This window comes from Callospermophilus lateralis, chromosome 2, assembly GCF_048772815.1.
Source record: "Callospermophilus lateralis isolate mCalLat2 chromosome 2, mCalLat2.hap1, whole genome shotgun sequence".
NCBI lineage: Eukaryota > Metazoa > Chordata > Mammalia > Rodentia > Sciuridae > Callospermophilus > Callospermophilus lateralis.
The window spans coordinates 65,661,390-65,685,088 of record NC_135306.1 but is presented as its reverse complement, the minus strand read 5'-3'; the positions used below and the strand labels follow the sequence as shown (position 1 = coordinate 65,685,088).

The following is a 23,699-nucleotide window of genomic DNA, read 5'->3' as shown; positions in this document are numbered from 1 at the left end:
CATCTCAATGGCTTCACCTTTCAACCAAAAATGCTATGCATCATTCCTACTTGGCTATGTCTCTCAGCAAAGAGCCTTAACCAAAATAAGAAAAACAACTTTGAAGATGCCTTCCTAGTCTTTTAAAAGGGCAGCAGCATTTCCTCCTGTAAGTATAGGAGCTTGCACCTAAAAGTGCTTGCCTCCCTGCCCAGCACCTAACGTCTTCTGTGGGTGGAGACTGGTTGAGATTGCTATGGGACTGTGGGCTCCTGATACTATTTTGGAAATCAAAGATGTTACTTGTCTTTGCATACCCACTGTATCCTAACCCTCTTCAAAGCCACGGGTGTCTTCCTGAGTAGGGGATGGGCCATCTAGAAGGTTTGGCACATTAATGTGATTTTTAAACTATTCTGCTCATTCCTGTTTGTAACTTTGCCATAGTGTGGTGTGCACATATTACATATTACACTTCTATGTATTTGAGGACACGTGATAATTGACTTGTCTTGATAATTTCTGGGAAGAATATCACTGTTCTTTTTGTGTGAGAGCAGGCATCCAGCTACCAAAAAGGCAGACTTCTGATGAGCCTGGTGGGCCAGGCTTTTTGATTTAACTTGAGCCGCACTGTGCGCTGGCTGTGATGTTTCTGGCATTTTAAGGTGGCCCTTGTTCTTGAGGGGAGGGGCTTTGTAAAATAGGAGTGACTGAAGAGTTAGAAAGTGGGCTGGAAGGTAATTTCTGGAATGCCTTGATTTATCATCTTTCCTGCTCCTTTGGTCCTTCTGCCAACTTCAGAATCCTTCCCTTCCTTAAAACACTTAGTGATAACCCTGAATTTATTTAATTGCTGAGTGAGTGATTTTTGCCCCACAGCACTTGAAGATAATTGGAATGCAATCTAGATTATGTGCTCTGTATAATATGTAATTGCCAGCCGGGTGGAGAGAACCGATTTTGGAGAGTATGCCTTTGTCACACAGTGCATCTGATATCTTAAAACTGATTTACAGTCCCTCTTATTTGCTGGTGTATCTTGTTACCTTTTTTAGGGCATCATCTGTCTTCTGTGGGGTCTTCGTGGATGTGAGTGTGTGGATGCTGATTTTACTATATTTCATAGGCTTCTGGCATTTAGGAAAGAACATCTTATTGTTTTGAAACACCTTGTGTATTTAGGCCTCAGTAAATACTTTGTGACTGATGGATCTGGGTCCCACTTCCTCAGATTTTTAAATCTGATGATAGCTATAGCTAGTTCCAGCAGCCATAGAGGAACCTTGAGGGAAAGAAGAGACGGGACACCCAGATGTGAGCTCGAGTTTCCTGTGATTTATGTGCCTGAGTGAGCTCCCCATAATCATATCTGCTGCCCAATGAAAAGATTTGGGTGTTTCTTCTTCCTAAAGCTTAAAGTAGAGAATACAAAATAAAATAGTATTGAAATATATAGTAGAAGGCGTTCTCGGTAATAAAATATGGCTCCTTTCTGCTTGCTTTGGTGTCTTAAAAAGCTAGATAGTTAGTGCCTGTGTGCACATAGAGTTATGAACCCCTTTAGGTGAGCTTGTATCATAGACAACCAAAGTGCTAAATTGACATAGGAAAAGGCAGACAAGTTCTTGGAGACTTCAATCACAAAGAACAGGAAAAAGTATGAGGAGAGGTTAAAGAAATTGGGGTTTCAAACAAAATATTTGAAATTCTGTTGAAACACCCTGTGAGGAATAAAAAAATTTCCCCACATGTATGAACAGGTAGACGGTGGATTTTTCTCTGTCTAGGAATCTTTGAAATCCTGACTCTGCTATTTGGGCTGGATTTAGTGTGATCCAGCCTGAAATCAGAGATGGGCTGAAATCTCTCTGCTGGGTTTCAGCGCTTGGAGCATTAGTTATTCTGGAGATATAATTTTTTTTTTCTAAAAATACTTTATTTTACACTGGCAAGGTTTTTTGGCTCCTGTATCTAAAACATAATGCATGTAATACTTTTAATATTTTCCTGCTTTTGTTTTGTCACTTTAAATAATCTGTCCTTGAATTTTGTTATAAGGTATAAAACTTCCTAGAATAGACATTTCTTTTCTTTTCCTTTTTTTTTTTAATCAAGTGGCATTTTAGCTTTAAAAATTGGGTCATCAATTTACTGGGGCAAAATTTTCTTGCAAGCTGCATTTCCGTCTTTATACACAAGGGAGAGCTAAGGCCCTAGAAAATAGATTTGGGTTTTCTCGAATTCCAGGTTCTTCAGTACTTCAGGATGGAAGTAGAGAACTAATTAATGGTGGTAAGAGTTGCGAATTGTTTGGGGGAAATATTTGACAGTAGTAAAAAAAAGAAATTAATAACTTTCTACAGTTTTTATTTTATTTTCATATCCGTTGACTAGACTGTTTTAACAGCAGCTGGACCTTAGCATGTTCCCTTTGTCAGCATTCAGTAGGGTAAATCCAACAGAAGAAACAATCCTCAGAGGGCCAACTAAATAAATATTAAAGGTTGAGAAGGGAGAGAGACTTATTTTGATCGTGTTTTTTTTTTTTTTTTTTTTTTAACCTAATGCCTGGAATTTCTGGTCTTGATTTTTTTCCTTCAAAATCAGGATTCACCTCAGAAATCAAACTCAGTCATTGAAATCATCACAGAAATTTAAATCTGGTTTACAGATACAAAGGAGGCCCAACAAGTTCACATGATCTTTAGATTGAGCAAATTTTCTTTATTTATGCAGAGAAATAAATATTTGGTTTTCTGCACTTTTTCACCTTATTGGGGAGGGTGTGAATCAATAAGGCGACATGAATCGTCATCCATGGGTGGAGTACGCTATAGGAAGGTAGAGCAGGTGACTTCACTGTCCCTGTCTAGGAGAGTATCAGAAAAGGAACTGTCACTTCTGATGGCTGGCTGTCTGAAAAACTGAGGGTATTGAATTGAGAGCAGAGCCTTGGAATCTGATGAACCAAGGAAAAATGTAATTCCAGCTGACCTCGTTAGCGCTGGACTCTTGAGTGCCCTGCTCCCTTCTCTTAGCTTTGTTGTCCTCTTCTGTACCATGGGGGAAATTTTAGCACCTGCTCGAGAGGTTATTCTGAGGTTCAAATGTGAGTATAGGTTGTACATAGAATCTGGCATATAAAAAGGTCCCAAAATACATATATTAGCTATTAAGAAAAAAATATTACTTCAAAGAAAAACTAGTGGACAGTAGGAGAAAAAGAAAAAACTGATATGTCTTGAAGGCAAGGATTGAGGTTCCTGGAAAAAGGTTAAAATGGGGGATAAAGAAACCCCTTTCCCTACTCAGTACTGGAATTAAAGGTAGATGCCATGAACTGGGTGCACACCTGTAATCCCAGTGACTCAGGAGGATCATAAGTTCAAGGCCCACCTCAGCATTAGAGAGACCTTGACTCAAAAATATAAAAATAGAAACAACTAGGGATATACCTCAGTGGTAAAGTACTCCTGGGCTTAATCCTCAGTACCCCCTTACACACATATGTACACACCAAGATCATATGTTATGGGACTTGGCCACAGGCTTATCCACCCCAAGCAAGTTAACCTATACACACTCATCAGTTAACCATCTTTTCTCTGGTTTTGTACCACACTGCATGCCAACCTATACCCTCTCAGCCATTAACCATCTTTTTCTCTGTTTTTCTACTTGAGCCTCCATGCCTGCAGGAACAACATGGGGGAAGAACATGGGGGTTAGCAACCAGGAACTTGGAGTATGGATCTTGGACAGGTCTGTTGATTGTTGTAGACTGAATGTGTATATCCCCCCAAAATCCCTATGTTGAAATCCTAACCCTGATATGGTGGTATTAGGAGGTGGGGCCTTTGGAAGGCTTTTATGGGTCACAGGAGTTAAGCTCTCATGAATAGGACTAGTGCCATTACAAAAGGGGAAACCAGAGAGCTCTCTAGTCGTCTTCTGCCATGTAAGGATATAAGAAATCAGCCACATACAAGCCAAAAGAGGATCCTCATAGAACTTGACCATCCTGCACCCTGTTCTCTGACTTCTAGCCTCCAGAACTCTTGAGAGACAAATTTATGTTTATAAGCTCTGAGTTCTCCAGAGAAACAGAATCAATCAGATATGTGGAGATATATAAGAGAAGATTGGGGCTGATGATAGAGCACTCACCTAGAGGCTGGAGACCCTGGGTTTGCTCCTGATCTGATTTAGATATGAGGTGTTCCCAAAAGTCCATGTGTGAGACAATGTAAGAAGGAGCGGAAGTAAAATAACTAGATTATGAGAGCTGTAACTCAGTCAGTGGATGAATCCACTGGGATTAACTGGGTAACCGAAGGCAGGCAGGGTAGAGCTGGAGGACATCAGTCACTGGGGGTATGCCCTTGGGGTTTATATTTTGCCCTTGGTGAGCAGAGCTCTCTGCTTCCTGTGCACCCATATCCTGAGCTGTTTTCCTCTGCCAAACCTTTCTGCCATGCTGTTCTGCCTCACTTGGGCCCAGAGTTACGGAGTTGGCTATCTATGGACTGAGAACTCATAAGCCCCAAATAAACCCTTCTTCCACTAATCCCTCCCCGCCTAACTAATTGTTCTTGTCAGGTCTTTTGATTACAACCATGAAAAAACTGACTAAAACAGATCCCCAGTACAGGGGGGGGAAATTGATTACTGGAATCAGCCCATGCAACTGTGGAGGTTAAGAAGTCTCCCATGAGATGCCATCTTGAAAGCTTGAGACCCAGGAAAGTCAGTGGTGTCATTTAGTCCAAATTTGAAGTCCTGAGAACCAGGTTAGGGGTCACTCCTCATATAAGTGCCTGATTCCAAAGGCCTGAGAACCAGGAGCCCCGGCATCCAAGGGCAGAAGATGGATGTCATAGATCATGAAGAGTGAAAGAATGCACCCTTCCTCTGCCTTTTTGTTCTGTTCTGGCTCAATGGATTGGATGATGTCTACCCACACTGGTGAGGGCAGACCTTTTCTACTCAGTCTACTGACTCAAATACTCATCTCTTCTAGAAACGCCCTCACAGACACCCAAAAATAATGTGTGAGGAGCTAACTGGGCATCCCTTAGCCAACTCAAATTGACACATAAAAGAACCATCACATCAGTACTTTTTTATAGCAGCCCAAACTGTCTAGGACATGGGTAATTTGCATAATCTTTGATATGTGGAGGACCTTCCACAAATCTAAAGAAACCTCTAAAAAGCATAAAACTCTTTCTGCTTTTACTTTTTACTGTGGTTTTATTTATTTATTTTGTTATTTTGTTATTGGGAATTGAACCCAGAGGTGTTTTACCACTGAGCCACATCCACAGCCATTTTTATTTCTTATTTTGAGACAAGGTCACACTAAGTTCCTGAGGCTGGCCTTGAACTTTCAATCCTCCTCCTCAGCCTCCTGAGTTGCTGGGTTTACAGATAGGCACCACTGTGTCCTGCTTTTCTGTGATTTTTTAAATAAAATGGTCATCTCCTGCCTTCTTACATCTAAGGGAGTACATGGAAACTGTGTAAAAGCAAATTCTATTCAATGTTCATGTATTGATTATCGATTACATTGAGCCATACACTGTGCTTAGGCAGCAAAGTGGTGTTGTTAAGGCGTTATTCCTCATAGTCATGGCTGCTTGTCTTATTAGTGCAATTAAGAGCCAGACTTGAGAGATGCTATTAGAGATAATATTGCACAGTTAGCCACCTTGAAGAGCTTGTCAAGAGCAGGTCTCCAAGTATACACAGATGGGAATTAAGAGTTGAAAACAGATTGTGAGATGCTCTAACTCATAGGGATTTTCACTGTTCAAGAAATCAAGAGCTCAAACAGCATGTATTCTACTTAATGCTAGACTTTCTGTGACAAGTGTCCCTTCCCATCCTCAGACTCCTAGAGGAGAAGGAAATGAAGCTTCCTTGGCCAAACTGTTGTAGCCTGTGGACATTGAAGGCAGGGGTTTCATCTTCTTGTTGCTGCGAGGACACTTGAGCTTTCCATCAGCCACAGCTAGGCTCCCAGGGAAAAAGAAGTACAGCTTGGTACGTTCATTCATGGACAAAGGAAAAAGAGATGGAGGGTTAGGTGCCAAGATAGTAAGGATCTGGAGCATGCGATGCTTGCAGATTCCTAGAGTTGTACAAGGTAGATTTCCTCTTTGTTCCCAGCAGCTCAGTTGGCTTCTAGGGGAGTCAGAAGGAACTTTCTAGAACAAATATCAGCTCTGATCACCACCCCTGTTTAAACTTCCCAGTGGCCTCTCATTATAAGTTTAGTGGAATCCAAACCCTTTAACAGAGTTTTGAGGCTACAGTCATCTCCTCCCCTTGCTCTCTGGGCACTGCACCACAAGACTGTCTTTCTGGTCCTTTGCACCCTCGAAGCCTGTCTCTTAGATCTTCACTTTTTCTTCTTGTTCAGATGAACTCTTTGCAAGAGATCCTTCCTGACTACCTTGCTGAACTATCCAGCACCTGTCAATAACTGTCACCTAATATGCATTAATTTTTCCTGAGTGATTGCCACTATACAGGGTATCTTGTCCTTTTCCACTGGCATTAAGCTCCAGGAAGGCCAAGGCCTTGCCCATCCTCTCCACTGCTGTGTCCCAGTACCTGGAGCAGCCGTGTCCCCAGAGTAAGCTCTCAATAAATACATGTGAATAAGCCAAAGCACTGGGCGGAAATGAGGGCTGCAGAAGATTTGGTGGCAGTCCATATCTTTTTTGGCAAAGTCAATAAAATCACGTGTTTTATTTTTAGTAATATGGGTCAAGGTAGCAATTGTTGGCCTTCTATTAGATTCCAGCGATCTGCATCTTCACGGAAAGATTTCTTAAAAGAATTTGGAAGGCGGGCTGTTTTGACATGAAAGTGCTTTTGAGCTTTTCAAGAATGTGAAGGTTCTGTTCTAATTTCAGAACACATTGATGGAGATTATTTAAATTTGAATAAAAAAGCACAACCATTGCTTCAACCCAGCTATTTCTCAGAAATCCTCATGGATTTTATAGCAGCTATCTTCTAGCTTCTTTTTCAGTAAAAACTAGATTAATAGAGCTCATTTAACTCAATGTTAAAAAGACATAAAATACTAAATTTATTGGGTTTTTGTTTTTTAGTTTTGTACAGAGTCCCCCATATAAGCCTGCTGATTTAAAGTGTAATGTCACATGGCTTTTTAGATCCTTTCTTATTTTCTATTAAAGAATGAATTATCAGAATCACGAAAAATTGTGGATGGGACCATGACATTTTGCTTTAGGCAAAGCTGGATTCTTGGGTGGCCACTCCTTCTGAAATATAATATTAAAGGTTACTGCTCATAGTCTATCAAAGAAAGCACATTCCTTATAAGCATGATGCTATTTGTGTTTTTGGTTTTTTTTAATATCTTTCCCTTGGACCTTGTAGAAACCATTTTAAATTATATCATCTTCAAAAGTGGAGCCTTATAAAGATTGCCAGTGGTTCTGCTCTGTTCTTGTACCGCTGCCTCTGATAACTTAGTAGAAGGGAAGTGGATCAAGTATCAGGATATCAGGGTCTCTGGTTACAGATCTGTTACAGCTTTGCTATGTGACCTCTTGGATAAGTCATCACACCTCCCGGGCCCTCAGTTTCTGTGTCTGTAGATTAAAGTGTAAAACAAGGAGGAGAGCAAGCCCTTTTCTCCTGCCCTGTCATTCTGTAGCTTTGTTTTTGGTGATACTAGAAAGAATAGTGTGGGTTTGCCTCGATCCACCTCCAGTTCTGTGAGACTCAGTTATCAGAAAGTAGAACTCAGACTCTTTTGTGTCTCAGTCAGACTTTTTCTTGATAACACAGTCTTGGCAAAGGGTTCTCTGACAGGTTCGTGGACTCCGTATGTAATCCAGGTTGCAGATTTCAGGGTCCCATCTGGTTGTCTGTAGCATTTGAAGAGTCAAGATGAAGAGTCAAGACTGATGGGGGGCTGGGGATGTGGCTCAAGCGGTAGCGCGCTAGCCTCGCATGCGCGCGGCTCTGGGTTCGATCCTCAGCACCACATACAAACAAAGATGTTGTGTCAGCCAAAAACTAAAAAATAAATATTAAAAGATTCTCTCTCTCTCTTTCTCTCTCTCTCTCTCTCTCTCTCTCTCTCTCTCTCTCTCTCTCTCTCTCTCTCTCTCAAAAATAAAAAAATAAAATAAAATAAAAAGACTGATGGGCCATGATGGACGCCATGCCAGCGTGCTAGAGAGATGGAGCTGGTGATGGGCAGCTGTCTGCCATAGGGGGCTGCTTTCCTTACAAGGTGGTTGGGGGCTTCAGCTATTCTGCATAAACCAAAACCTAGAACTGCCTAGCACCCTGTCATCAAGAAGCATTCCAGTTGGTCCTTTTTTTAAAATCCTTTGCACACTACTTAGCAGAGTATATAACAACTGCAAAATGGATCCAAGTAGTTCATTGAAAGTATCATTTTTTTCCCAAAAATTATCAAGACCAAATCCATTTGTATTATTTTTAACTTAAAAAAAATCAGCACATTAATGTCAAGGTAAAGTCATCCCTTTGCATCTGTGGGGTCCACATCCATGCTTTCAATCAACTACAGATGGAAAATACTGGGGGGAAAATTGTACATACTAAACATTCATATTTTTCTCATATCATTATTCCCTAAACAGTATATATAATAGTCATTTACATAGCATGTACATAGTATTAGGTATTATAAGTAATCCAGAGGTGATTTAAAGAATATGGGAGGATTGTGTAGGTTATATCCATATACTATACTGTTTTATATAAGGGAGTGAGCTTTTGTGGGTTTTGGTATCCACGGGGGATCCTGGAACCAATACCACCTCATGCCAAGTGGATGTCCCACAGTATGTCATTGGAAGGCATGGAGAAGGATATTTGATGAAATTCAGCGGACCACACTATCAACATTCCTGGAGAATCACTGACATAATTAATAAACCTAGTTTCAGGGTCCACTGGTAAATATTTTGTTACCATTTTATCTGGTTACATGAATTCGATGATTTGACTATTTTGTGTCTCTACATTTCTAAAGTCATTATCCAAAATACCTAGAGTTTTGTTTTTCTTTTAAATAAGAAATTTAAAGGTTTTTTGAGGCATTTCCCTGTCATAAAAACCTAGTGAAAGATACAGGATAGTGAAGGAAACAAAATAGAATCACCTATAATCTTACTGACCTTCCCCTAACCAGATTGGAGAAGGAGCCAAAAACTAACCAACAGAGGTTATTTTGGTGCCATTACCTTCTGAGGTATTTTTAACCTGTTGAGAGGCTCAGCTCTTTTGTAGTAGTTTCAGCAAATCCCACCCGCTGATGCCCATCAAGCCTCAGCCTGTCTGGTTGGTGGTATTTGCATGTCCTTCCATGCTGCCTGGAGAACAAACACCCTGTTTTACAGGACACCTGGTGGCAGAGCACTTTCTTTTTGTTTTTAAGGCCATGAAAGGATTTGTGGGGGCATGCCCTCCCACACTGGCATAGAGATTGTCTTCGTTTCCCTTAACAGAACTTAGCTGTTTGTGCTTCTCTCTCTCTCTCTCTCTCTCTCTCTCTCTCTCTCTCTCTCTCTCTCGATGACTTTTCGCCTCTCTTGTGTTAGATAGTTGCTGCTTCCAGAAAATTGGCAAACAGCATCCCTCTCCCCTCTCCAGGGAATTCATTACCAAAATTCATTCTTAGCAAGCACTGTGCCACTAAGCTGTATGTGCCACGAGCCCCTTTTCTTGGGCCTTATCAGGCTCTTTCTCAGTACTTGTGTTCTTTCTTCCTTTCTCTATATCAGGTCGGACTAGGATGGATGCTATACATTAATGATTCCCTTAAGGACTTGGAATAGATATTATTGTCCCCATTTTACAGATGAGGGAATTAAGCCTGACAGGCATGGAATATGGTTTGGGGATTTAGCATTTAGTTCACAACAGGTGCATTTGTTTAGCAAAAGTCGAATGTTGAGGTTATTGCCTTTTACATTTTGATAATGTACATCTGTGCAAGTCTGTGGAACTGTGGAGTTTGGTAAAAGACAAGTAAATCCCATCCCAGTTTATAGCCCCTCCGCTCACCAAGCCAAGGGGCTCCTGGTTTGTGAATCCCATCTGCTTCTTGAACAGGTTGGGGAGCTGCAGCCAGATAGAGAACAGGTGGTCTTGATGACCTGGGAGGTCTCTTGCTAGAGAGCTTCAAGACAGGCACCTGGAGGTGATATAAGACCTAACCCTGAGGGCGGTTCAGCCCCTCCTGCAGCGGGGCTCCTTTGTGAATTTCCTTCGGCCCAGTAGCACATTGTGGGCTTTTACTACAGGTCAGTTTCTCCACCCTGGTTTGGAGGGAAGCTGGGCCCTTATCTGCCCTCCTTTTTACCTGGCTGTGTTGCAGAGCTTGCTCTGCCTTTGAACTAAGGGGCGTTGATCTCACTTCAGGGCTCAGTGGTGACATTGGATGCTCCTTTTTTGCCTGTAGGGTTTAACATCTTTGTTAAGCCATTTAACTCTCAAAACTAAAGCAAGACGTAAGATTGTATATTTCATGGTATACCTTGTAGGGAAAAGTATTAGGGAAATAATGTTAATAAAAACTTATTTGCTCTTGACTTTGGCAAATAAAAAAAAAAAAAAATTGTATAGTGTTACCAGTTAAAATAAAGGCAGTTTTCAAGAAGTAAGCTGGAGCAGGATAAACTAAAAACAGGCCTTCATCTTGCTCCATTTATCTGGCTTATTTTAATTCACAGTATAATTGTGGAGCCTTCCTTTGAATAGTAATCACTTAAGCCAGGTGTTAGGATGTGCTTCCTTGGTAAGCCCTGTCATTTTGAGAAAGCAGAGGAGTAAACAACAAAGACTTGGTTTTACTTCAGCAAGATTTTTGGGTCCCACCAGTGAACAAAACATCAATCTCTGTACCATTGGAAGCTTTTTTAAAATGACTTTTCAAAAAATTTCTGAAAGAGATTTCAGGTTGATAGGAGACTCAGACCCATTTTCAAACAAAGCAAACTTACAACAAGCAGAATTAAACCAACTGAATGAAAGTGTTTACGTTGTGAAAGTACAGGAAAAGGACAGACCAGGTAGGATATTAAAATAAATGGTATTTTAGCCCTTTCTTAAAAGATGAACATGATTTGGATAAGCAATGGGGATTAGGAGAATTCTAGGCTAAAAGAAGCACATAGAGGCTTGGAAATGTGTGAGGACTCTGACTCTTCCATGCTGTGACTCTGTGTGTTGGACACATAGTTATTATACAGATAGAAACAGGGAGGAAACCTAGAGTGGGCCAGACCCTGAAGCTTACTCATGACCAAGGTATCTGGACTTTGTTCAGGTCTATACAAAAAACTCAGAGCCCGAACATATTTAAAATAGGAGAATGAATGGAGGAATGGATCTGTCCATCCTTTTAAACAAAAGGTAACCATTTGCACTGTAAAGGATGCCATTAATTTTACTTTGTGACAGAGACTTGTCCCAGAGCAAGTAGATCTGGAGGGAAAAGACTGAAGTACTTTTTGAGGTAAACTACAGGATGGTTGATAGGACTGTGGGGTGTAATAAGGGAAATTGGTGGTTTTAAGGGTCTCCAGCCTAGAAAATTGGGAGGAAATGATGCTACCCTTAGATAAGACAAAAGGATCTATAATGAAGAATATTTTCTCAGTTGATGGAAAAAATGATAACCTTGATTTGGAATATTCAGTAGGAGAGGGGAAATCCTAATTCTCCAAAGAGAAGAACAATATGGAGAGAGAGAGTTTTTGAAGCCGGAGATCTCCATGGGAGATTTTATACTCAGGTGAGGGATTGGGATCATCTCAGGTAATTCCCATCAGTAGTTTGGGGCTGCTAAGAAGACGTTCATCATATTGAACCATGCATGGATCTATGTCCAGATATAGAAATATCCAAGTATGCATGGAGAAGTCCCCCGCCAGGAGTGCCAGGATTGACAGCCTTCCTAGGAATGCCTTGTAGCCCTTCTGGAAGGTCAGTTGTGAAATGCTGCATCAGTGAGTCCTCCCAGGGTCCGTCAGAGGCTCCTTGTTACTACTAAGAGTATCAACCTCGTTCAAATGTCTTCTGTGGACTCAGAAGGGGACTGTGAGACCTTTGCCTGCTTGTTTACAATGCATGAGAATGAAAAATGGGGGTGTGGGATGGAGAAGTTGGGGAATGTGCGATTAAGGAGAGAGAAATGTTCAGGTGAGAAGGGAGAATGATCACAAAAGAGGTTCGATGAAGTAGGGAAACACAGTAGTAGCAAAACAGGAAAGTGATTTTTAAGGAACAACAGAGGAGAAAGTAAATAAAATAGGGTTTAGATGGGATTAAGATACAGGAATCTGGAGGCTTTTGGTAACTTGAACAAATGAGTGCTCTGGTGGGTGCTCAGGAATTGTACTGTGTGGCCAGAAAGTAGAATCATCGGTGGAGGTGATTTGTAGCTGGACAGCAGAGGGAAGGCAAGAAAGGGTGATGCAGGGAAAAGACAGTTTGATGCTAGAGTTTGACTAATCACATAGAAATATCTAGAACCAATACACTTGAATCCATGCTCAGTGATCAGTAAATAAATACAGCAGTTTTCCCAGGGAACCCTGTGTAAAAGTTGCATTTGTTTTCAACTGTATTTATAGTATCTAATCTCCTATCCCCATGTCTCTGCTGGGTGCTGCTGTAGGGGAGCTGAGAAAAAAAAGGAAGGCCTCTGTCAGAAAATTGTCAAAATGATCTGTCGCACCTGGGGAGGATTCTAAGGCATTGGGGTTGGTGGGTGGAGGCGAGGAATGGGAGCTGATCTTGAAGCATGTATAGGACGTGCACAGGTTCAGAGGTTGGGAAGGACGTTCAGGTGAGGGGAGAATGATCACAAAAGAGGGGATGAACATGGCTTATGGTGGGGCATTGCACAATTGCACATGTGTTCCTGTTCCTTGCAGAGTATTCACATAGCCAACATCTTAGTCTGGGCCGCTGTAACAAAATACCTTAGACTGGGTAACGAGTGTGTGTGTGTGTGTGTGTGTATGTGTGTGTATTTCTCATAGTTCTGGGGGCTGGAATTCCAGATCAAGCCACCAGCAGGTCTGGTGTCTGGTAATGCCACATGTTCATATGGAGCTCCTTGCTCTGCCCTCTCATGGTAGGGGCGAGGGAGCTTTCTGGAGCCTGTTTTATAAGGACATTGATCGCACTCATGAAATCTCTGCCCTCGGGATCTAATCACCTCCCGTGTGTCCCTCTTCTGACACTGCCACCTTAGGGTTAGGGTTTCAACCTGGAATTCTGAGGTTCCACACATCCGACCCTAGCAGTGGGCTAATGGCAAATCATACTGGGTAAGACCGGGTCCTGGCAATCTCTAGATTTCAGATAGACAGACAGACTTGGAATCAAAGTACTGTGGAATACAGGAACTTGGATAGAGCAGTAACCTGAATTAGGAAGTAGTTAAGATCTGACTAATGGAACGTTAGAAAAATACAGAATCAAGCTAATATAAAGGGAGGAAACGGACCAGGTGACAAAGAGCAAAGTTGACCTTCCTTGTGGACCTTCACCATTCCAAAAAGAACAACTAAAGCCTTAACTGTCACTTAGGATCTCCAGTTTGGGTGTTTTTAGAGTTGGTGAGAATTTGATACTAAGAAAGCACGCTGAGTGCAGACTCTTCCCAAATTATAACAGCTCAGCTCTCGTCAGACTCAACAGTGCTGTTGGGAGTTTTTTTTGTGGTTGTTTTTAAGAAACATACCTTTTTGGAGTGTTTTTGGCAGTAGATATTGAACCCAAGAATTCATACATGCTGGACAAGCACTGTATCCCTGAGCTATATCCCCAGTTTTATAAATTTTATAAAATAAAATTTTATTTTTAATTTTAAGTCAAGATCTTGCTGGTGTAAAATTTGCAATCCTCCTGTCTCACTCAGCCTCCTGAGTGGCTGGGATTACAGGTGTGTGCCACCACGCCTCAGCTTTTTAGTCTTAGTCCTCACTGCTTGTAGAAGCGAGAGCCTTCTCTCTTTTCACAATTATATTTCATTGTGATATTTGATTAAAATATGTAGTTCCACATGCAACAACTCATTTGGTATTTGAATCAAGCCATAAAAGCACAAAGGCCCAGACAAGGCAGGTATTTGTCAGAGGTAGGGTCGTCGGTGGAGATCAATGATGGAGCCTCTTGACTTCCCTCAGATTTAGTAACAAGTGTACAGTCTTTAAAATTCTTTCTAGTTATTCCTTTTCTGCAATGCATTTTAGGGGTTGTTTTCTACATATGTTTGCAACTGCCAGTTAGCCAGTTCCTGTGCTCATCTATTTGTGCAAATCGTTGGCTGGGCTTCAATGAACTCTCTTTGCATCAATTCTCTGCCACCCTATCCTTCTCAGCTTAACTTTAGCCATGGATTCCCAGCAAAACTATTAGTCCTGACTTAAGATACAAAAAAGCTATGGAAGCCGTGCGAAGCCAGAATAGAACTGTGTTTATTAGTAAAACCAGGTCATATTTATGTCTGCTGTAATTTCTTGGTTTTTTAAAGATTCACTTTAAAATTTATTACGTAGTAAGTTTTGTTTGCCATGTGCATATATCTCTTAGCTAAGTAAGTCTCAGTTTTGTTTTGAAATTTTAGCTTTGTTAAGTAGAGTAGGAAGGATAATCATATTTGACAACCTTAAACATATTTAGAACTGCATGCAAACTAGACAAGAAATTTATTGTACATTTTTAAGTTGTATTCTCATCTTCAACTGGAGTTAGCACTCTACTACTGACACCCTAGTGATATAGGAGTATGTATATATGTACATACATGTATGTATGTATGTATATATGTATCTGTATGTATTCTTGTATCTGCACATAGCTGAGCCAAATGTGTATTTGGATGCAATTTGAGCTTCCATGGGTCCAGCTACTTTCTTGTTCTTTCATGCAGTGTATATTTGTTGCCTATTCCCTGTTGTCCTCTGTTTATTCATGCATTCTACCTATGATATCTTTAGCCTTGGTGCTCATGACCTTTATTGTGCTTCGACTCCCACACCATCCAGGCATATTTTTTTCACACCTATAGTTCAGATCCCTAAATGAAGTGAAGGGACTGGCTCAGCCAATCACTCTCTGTTTATGCAGTGACTTCCTGCGAGGCCCCACACAAGTCTAGAGTCAGGTCACTCTGAGAGCAGGCAGCCATTCTCACAGAACAGGGAGAAGTCGCCCGATTTAGAACAGGGCTGCCCAGGCAGCAGGTGCTGTGGGTAGAGCAGTTTCCCTTGCATTATATGATGACACGAAAAACAAAGTCTGCTGTCACTTATTCAGAGAGGTGCATACCTGCATCTAGGCAGCTTGCTTTACACCATTCCACTACTACAAATTTCCATTACTGTGACATAAACACCAGTTCTCTAACAAGTTTTAATTACCATATGTATTGTTAGTTAGAGTTGCCATGACAGAATGCCACAGACTGGTGGCTTAGGCAATAGGAATTTATTTTCCAACAGATCTGGAGGCTGAAAGTCTTGAGATCAGGGTGTCAGTAGAAATGGTTTTCTCTGGGGCTTATCTCCTTTGCTTGCAGTATAGCCTCTTTATATATGGTCAGTCTTCCATGTGCCCTTGAATCCTATTCTCCTTTTCTTAGCTCAACAGTCATAGAAACTCATTTTATACCTTAATTTCCCTTGCTGGAAATACAGTCACATTATGAGGTGATAGGGGTTAGAACCTCAACATAGTATTTTGGAGGGACACAATTTAGCACGTAACTACATGGTATAGCAATTATGATTCATATTACATAAAGTCTAGGCTTTACTGCTAGTTCTTCAGTTCACAAATCACTGTAAAACAGGTGCATGTTATGGCCAGTGACCAGTCACATCACTTCTTTCAAAATGTGCCAGTAATTAATCTGAACACCTGTTAGTCTAGCGACTGACAGCAAAGTGTGTAGTTGTGTTGCCTCCTTGTCTTCCAGTGACAAACCTAAGGGACATCTTAAAAAATAGCTTATCAGGATAGGGAATTGGCCACCAAAGGTGGAAGTGCACTAATGAAACAAGAAGCAATAGTGCAGGACAGGACAAACAGCTGGTTTATTATGACATTTGAAAATGGCTGCAGCAAAGTAAAGACAACACAGGACCTGGGCCTGAGTGGAGCTTCGATACAGAACACCTGGAAAAAGTCTGCTGAATGTCAAAAACAAGGTAAAGTCAACTCAGGGTATTTTAGATTAAATTTTACTAGAAACAGAAAGCCACTTATGGTTGAAATTGAGTTTTTACTTCTACTTTAGATTGAAGACCATATTAACATAATCCCAGTGAGTTTAGGTAGAATTCAGGCAAAAGTGTGGAAGTTAGTTGCCTTTTTTAAAGAAAATGATAATTACACAGAGACTATAGAGGAACTTTTTACTACCTGTAAAGACTGTCCTCTTTATTTCAGTGTCAACATGAAAGGGTTACTGTTAGATTCTTTGGTGACACCACTAGTTCAAGCAAGGATGCCTCTGTGAAATCTGCACCCAGAGTCTGAGGATTAGTGCAGGGAGGTTTATGATGATCATCCAGTTTTTAAGGCTGATGAAATAGATCTTTTGAAAGCAACCTATTGAGAACTTATGTGAAGGAAGAAGATGTAAGATTGCAAAGTGGCCATAAAGGGGAGACTAGATATTTAGCCAGGGATTTTGGCGGAAAAAGTTTAAGATGTCTCAAAGGAAGTGGCACTGGCCAAAAGTTCCTTCACATTAAAGGAACTGTGAGATATTTCATAGCATTGAAAGGGCAGAGGATGAAATACTGGAAGCCGATGTAAACTTGGAAGTATGGCAGTTTGCCAAGGCATAGAAAAGATTTGCTTCATGTCATAAGTTATTTGAAGAGGAGGAGGCAAGAGCTATCCAAAATGCTCTCAATCATTTTTTTACACAGATATAAAACATTTTACCATTCAGCGTTTGATACATTAAATTAGTGTACTAAGTAAATGTTCGTTTTCCCTATACAGGTGTAACCGACAATAAGTCAGTGTTTAATGTTTTGACATAAGTTGTTTAAAGGTCGTGAAACAATCATAATTTCCCTATTGTTTATTAAAATGGCTTTAGACAGTATCAGCTTGCTTGGTTGTTTTTATGGTGCCACACTCCATGCAAAGTAAGGATTGCGCATGGGTGTGCACACGTGTGATCTTTGCCAGGAGTCTTTCTGGGATGGACCATGTTGTTTTTTCTTGCAGTATTCACCTGAACCTAGCAAAATATGCCTTAGCCTTTGACTGATGAAAAACAAAATTGTTGTGTGCTATAAAGTAAAACAGCCACCTGGTTAAGGGTGTGGTTTATCAGCCCAACTCCCAGAGTTCAAATACCAAGTCGGCTACTTTTGTATGTTCTGTAGCAAGATGGTGCTCTGCTGTGTGCCTCGGTTTCCTCCTCTGTGAAGGGGATTAATTGTGCCTACTTCATAGGATTGCTCTGAGGACTAAAGGAGTACCAGAGCATAAAGCCCTGCATTCCTGGCAAGCCAGCAAACAATATGTTTTAACCACTGGTGCTGATGGCAGTGGTGGTCGCATTCATAGCAGTAGAAGCAGAAGTATTAATAATAAGTATTTGCAGATTTATTAAGAGCCCTGGGTATGTAGCTCAGTGGTAGATCACTTGCCTACCATGTGAAGGCCCTGGGTTCAATCCCAGACTTAACTGTGGTTGAGGTTGTATCATCAAAGAGCCTCAAACTAATCTGCTTTTGATTTCTAGTATTGCTTCAATTGTGTGTGTCCCCCCGCACCCATCCTACCCCTCATTTTCGGGGCTATCCATGAACATTCTTTGCATCTGCCTCAAGCCCAAGGGTCCCCTTTTACCACCCCGACATTAATTTAATGCTGTTAACCATAATGGGTACATAGACTGAAGAATTTATTGTGATAGCACGTTACCTGGGATCAGGGATCAGTACCTCGTGGATGCCCTAAGAAAGGGAAGCCTAGAAGAGATCTATTTTTTGACTCAAGCTCCACTATGCCTTTGGACATGATCACCAAATTAATTCATAATCTTAGTCATTGTGTTTTATTTTACCTGTCTGTCTTAAGAAGCATTCAGTTGCTCATAGTAAACATTAGAATTATACCACAATTTGTTAACCCTCTCTTGGCATTTCTCCATTGTTTTAATGTACTGAGAACCTCGAAGTACAGAATTGGCCCTGCTCAAGAGCCAAGTGGGTGGAGTTCTGGCTCCTGTGAATTGAGAGTAACCGGACAAGTGGTCTCGGAATGAGAAAGCTGAAACGTATTTCTTGAAATTCTTTGCTGTTTCTCTAAGCCTCCTGCAGGCTTGCAGATTTCTCTCAGGTTCTTTTTTTTCCACCCAAGGGAGCTGGATATAACATGTGCCTAACTGGTAAGAACAGTATCAATCCTTTATTTATGTTTGTATTTGGTAGGGTCTTCAAGACCAGATGTGTTGGGGGCTACCCTCTACTAAATCTAAGTCATTCCCTGAACAGAATACTGAGTTTAGTACCGCTCAAAAGGTACAAATGAGTTCTTAGTTGATTGCATTGCATATAATAATTTTTATGCCCCCTTAACTCATTGTCTTCTTCTAAACTCCAAATTGCTTTTCTTGAAATATTGTACTAATTTACCTTGTCTGAAATATATAAGCTGTGACTCTTCTTGTTCCCCTCAACCCTCTACCCCAGTCCCCAGTTTCTTTATGTAGCTTCTATAGGTACAAAGAGAGAAGTTTGCTCGATCCTTCCTTCCTTCCTTCCTTCCTTCCTTCCTTCCTATTAAAGTGATCTGAGGTTATTGTACAACAACAATTAAAAAAAAAAACCTGAAAAACTTACTGTACCAGAAATTCACTACATCGAGGCTCAGTTTGCTTTGTCCATGGCCAGCATCCTACATGTCAGTCCTACCGAGAGGGAGCTAGCAGTAAGATTGGTGTTCAACTTGACTGACAAATGAGTGAAATAAGAAGTGAATGGGGGGTCTAGTTAAATGAATATATCATCAGTTTTTTTGCATGGCAGTGGGTGGGTGGGGGGTCATATGTTAAAACAGCCTTCATATCAACTCATCTGAATCTTTGAGACACGTTAAAGTATAAAATTTGTAAACAGTTAATGTCCTGTATTTTCTTACATCATTAAGTGGAGATTTTGAATGGACTGCTTGCTAGTCATTAACCAGGACAAGATTGAACGTGCCACCTGTTGAAATGCTGAAAGTTTTACATTCCCAGGGAAAGCTACCCAGATGTCACTAGTGTTGCGTGCAAGCATTTGAGGTGGTAGGAACATGTACAAACCTGTGGTTGTTTTTTTTTTTTTTTTCCCTTAATATTTGGAAAATTTGATTGATTTAGAGACTTTGTTCCTTCTGGTAAGACACATATAATATAAAATGTACTGTTCTAGCCATTTTTATGTGTACCTTTCAGTAATATTTAAGTGCATTCATATTGTTGTGTGGTCCATTTCAAGGACGTTTTTGTTGTCCCAAACTGAAGTTCTACTCATTGAACATTAAACTCCCCATCCCTCTACCCTGCCAATCACTGTCCTCCTTTCTCTTTTGAATGAGATCATACAGTATTTGTCGTTTTGGCTCCGCCTTATTTCATTTTAGGGAATTCAATTTTGTGCATACATTTTGTATTGTGGGGTGCTGGGTGTCAACTCGACTTTCTGCATGTTAGGCAAGCACTCTACCACTGAACTACATTCCTTTATGCATTCATTTCTAACAGGCTACTTTCAAAGATGGTAATAATTAAGAAACAAACAAACTAAAAAAACAAAAAACAAACAAACAAAAAAAAAAAACCTGTCATTAATCAAAACCCTAAGTATGAAATTCTGCATCCAAAAGGTCTACAGTTGGTTTTACCCTAAGTGACTAAGGTGGTGGAGCATCTTTGAGGAAGAGCTTTGTGTCTGTTGTTGTTATTTAATATTCCTATTATGAGAACATTCCTCATACATGATAGTTTAAATTTTCTTTGAAGTTCTGCCTTTTTTGTTTATGATTTCTCTTTCCAGTTTGGAGGGTCATTACCTTTTACTGTCTTGCAAGGTCTCAGCAGGGCTTGAGGGAGGTTTTGCTGATCAGCGCTTGTCCTCAGAAAGCTCTCCGATGAAGTAATTGTCTTTAGAAACCAATTTCCTTGGTTTCTCGAACCTGCTCCCACCCCTGCAGCATCTTGGGGTCCTCAGTAGAATTTCTAAGAGAGGAAGAACCCCCACCACCCCCAGGGAGAAATGTCACTGTCATTGGGCAGTAACAATTGTGATATTTAAATATCCGAATTGGAATACTGATCTTCCCATTAAACATGGAAGGAATTTCCTGTGTATTGTCTGAATATCTTTAGAATGGCTCCTTTAGATATTTTTTAAGGTGGTGTGTTCTGCTGTGAAGGCTGTGCTGAGCTGCTTGGTGGACTTGGAGATGCAGAGATGGAAACAATGCGCCAGAGTTGGCTTGTGGCTTTTTGTGTGCTTGTCCCTGTTTACCTATTCATAATCAGGATCCCTTCTGCTGTGGCATTGTGAAGTCACATATAATAGCACCTCATTACCCCAGCGGGCTGAGAACAAGCACAATGCCTACTTTCTGGACCTTCCATCATTTAATAAAAGATGTAGTTGGTGTGTGTCATGATGACAGAGGTCCACGACTGGAACCACGTGTGGCCGATTCCCCGGGTCTGCCATGTGCTTTGCAAGCTGCAAAGTGCTTCCTCTAGAAAGCAGCTAATCCTGCGCGACTGTCTCCTGCATGTCAGAACCCCCATGCTGCTTTCTTAAGCACTAATTGAAGAGGGAGCCAGTCTGCATCTTGCTCTTGCACATCCTTGTGTCATGAAAATGCCTTTTTCTTTTAAGCAAAATTGAAAGAAAGGAGAGAGGAGAGAGAGAGAGAGAGAGAGAGAGAGAGAGAGAAAGAAAGGGGGGGAATAAAGGTTGCCATCCAGTGGAGGAAGGAGTAATTTCCAGCTTCATTCAGGAAAACGCTGGCTGAAATATGCTTAACTCTTTTAACTTGGCTGGGGCTTTTTTTATCACCATATGGGGCTTTTTTTCGTGACATCCGGAGCCAAATGGGTGCAGTGTGCCTTTAAGGAAAGAGGTGCCTCACCAAACTTCGCTGTAGTTGTAGCACACCGTTTAGGTAGGGAAGGAAAGTGTTAATTTCTTATTTGTACACTTTTTTTCCCCCGACTTCCTTCCTATTCACTTCATTAAATCTAGAGGCAGTTCGGCATGGGAGCCTTCTGTATGTTGAATTAGGGCTCGCACTCTTGCGCAACACGTCACCAGTCGGAAACTGGGGGTTTGCTTCTGTGATTTATTTCATTATTGTGCTGGTAAAAGGTTTGGAAGGGAATTCTTTTATGGGGTAGTACTTTTAGCATTGTGTAGCAAGTTTTTTTTTTTGTTTTGTTTTGTTTTTTTTTTCTCTTGTGCCCCCCCCCCTCCAGCGCTGAGTTGAGTCAGTTGAGCTAGTTTAATAAATAATCTCTTAAAACAAAAGAACAGTTTATCTCCATGAAGAATTTTCCTGACAAGCAGGAGAAATCTTACTCTACCCTTTAAGTGCGAAAAGCATTGGGAAATATGTAGTGAATTGATTTCCATTAGAAAGAGACCCTCAGCCATCAGAGCCTGATGCACTGCATATGGATGTGGTTGGGGTCTTTGGGGAGGGAGGAGGGAAGGTGTTTTGTAGCTCTCTGCATTCCTGCATAAAGCCTTAATTTAAGGGGAATAATGGTCAGTACTTTGTGTGTTTCCTTGTCATTCCAGGACCTAGATTTAATAACAATCTGCACGTATTAGCAATTGTAATAAACATCTTTCACTAGTTCTGTTTGCAATTTAATTTGTTTTAGCTTCTTAGCTACTCACTGATTTCGAGATTTAAAAGTCAAAATATCACAAGCTTATGCTTTGTTCCCCTTTTTTTTTTTCACAATTAAAGGGGGTGAGAGTAAAATAGTCTGTTCACAACTTGCCCCTCTTCCTTTATCCCACTGAAAAGAAAAACAATGAAAAATTTTACAGCATGAAACTGAAAGTGAAGTATCACAGTTGCTCGGGATTTTCTTTAAAGAGAAGAATAACATTGTTTTAAAATATTTGAACCTGAGAACATGCACATTGCTTTTACTTACATGCATCTAATGAAAAAAAAAAAAATTTTGTCTTCTGTTTTAAAAATTGTTTGACTGCTCCCAAACCATGCAGCATATTTTTTTTTAAAAAAGCACAAGAATGAGGTATAAAATACAAAAAGAAAGCATACCTTGTTTCTATTTTTAAAATAAAATTTGAATATTAATTTGTTTTCTTATTGGCTTAATTGCTAAAATTCGAGCGAGAATCAGAAACCACCTGAGCTAAAATCTCTAATTCTGCTGCCTGGAATAATAAGGGGGAAAAAAAATATGATAAGTAGTTGTCAATATTAAAACAGGCTGAAGGAGGAAGGCTTCGGGCCTTGTAGTAGGTAGAATGAAACAGCAGATTTGAGTATCCACAATCCTTTCAGTATTAAATTTTCAGTAAAATAAAATTACTTGTATATGAAAACATAGCCTTTCCCAGCTCTCTTTTTTTTCCTGATCAGCTGATGAAGAGACTAGCAGCTCGCTGCTTTGCTGGCTTGTTAATTTTATCCCCACTAACTGTGATTTCCGATAGCCGGCCTGCTGATAGTGGTAAGGTAAATATCCTTTTTCGTTGCCGTCTTGAAGATTCAGTAGAAGTACATCCCAGGCATGTGTAGGTGTGTAACACATCAGAAGCCGGTGTTCTCCGTATTTCTGTGTGCGACTGGGTGCTTGAGGAGAGCAATACCATTAACTGTTGACAGCCTTGCATGCTGTATTTATTATTAGCATGTTCAGCCTCCAAGATATGCGGGACAATTTCCTTTTCTCAGTCTTCGCTTAGCTGCAGTGTGTTTAGCTGTATAGTGGGTGTCCTGCTTTTTAGGCAAATGAATATTAATGAAATAATGTGGAGCTTTTTTTTTTTTTTTCCTCCTTTCTTTTTCTTTTTCCTCATAACTCATCAGCTCTCGCCTCCTTCATACTGGTTATCTGAACACTGTAGGATCGTGATGGAAATTGTCTTTTGATTATTAAGGCCTAGGCTCAGGCTGTCCCTGAGGATTCTGTCTGTGTGCATGTTGCTTCTATGGATTTGCACATTTGGAGGATGCATAGGAAACATTTTTTTAATCCCAGTGGCATTTTTAACATGCCAGGTTGTTTTGTGTTCTGTACCAGGTTTTCTTCACAAAACCTTTCTTTTTGCAGGAGGCATTGTACATAAGTGAAAGAAATTATGTCTGAGCTGTAATCACTCTTTATATTGATTGTTATACTCACATGATCATAAATATTAGCCATGTTTGGTGCTGTGGAGAAATGAAGGTAATTGCCTTATGATTAGAGCTCTTTCAGCTACGAGAAAGGATTGATTAGCATTTGCATACTGGAGGCAATATTGAGAGGCAGGAGGAACAAATAACAACATCAGTTATTTTGTGTGAGAAAGCAATCTCAAAACGTAATTTGAAGATTTTTTTTAGAAAATTTCTTTTTCCATGATCAGATTTTCTTTTATCTCTGTGTGTGTTTTTGT

At 40.5% G+C, this 23,699-nt stretch overlaps 1 protein-coding gene across 8 annotated transcripts in view; it reads left to right on the top strand.

Annotated features, from left to right (window-relative positions):
- The window catches only part of Smarca2 (SWI/SNF related BAF chromatin remodeling complex subunit ATPase 2), a 165,012-nt gene that overhangs the window by 113,332 nt on the left and 27,981 nt on the right, over positions 1 to 23,699 (top strand). The window lies entirely within an intron of this gene.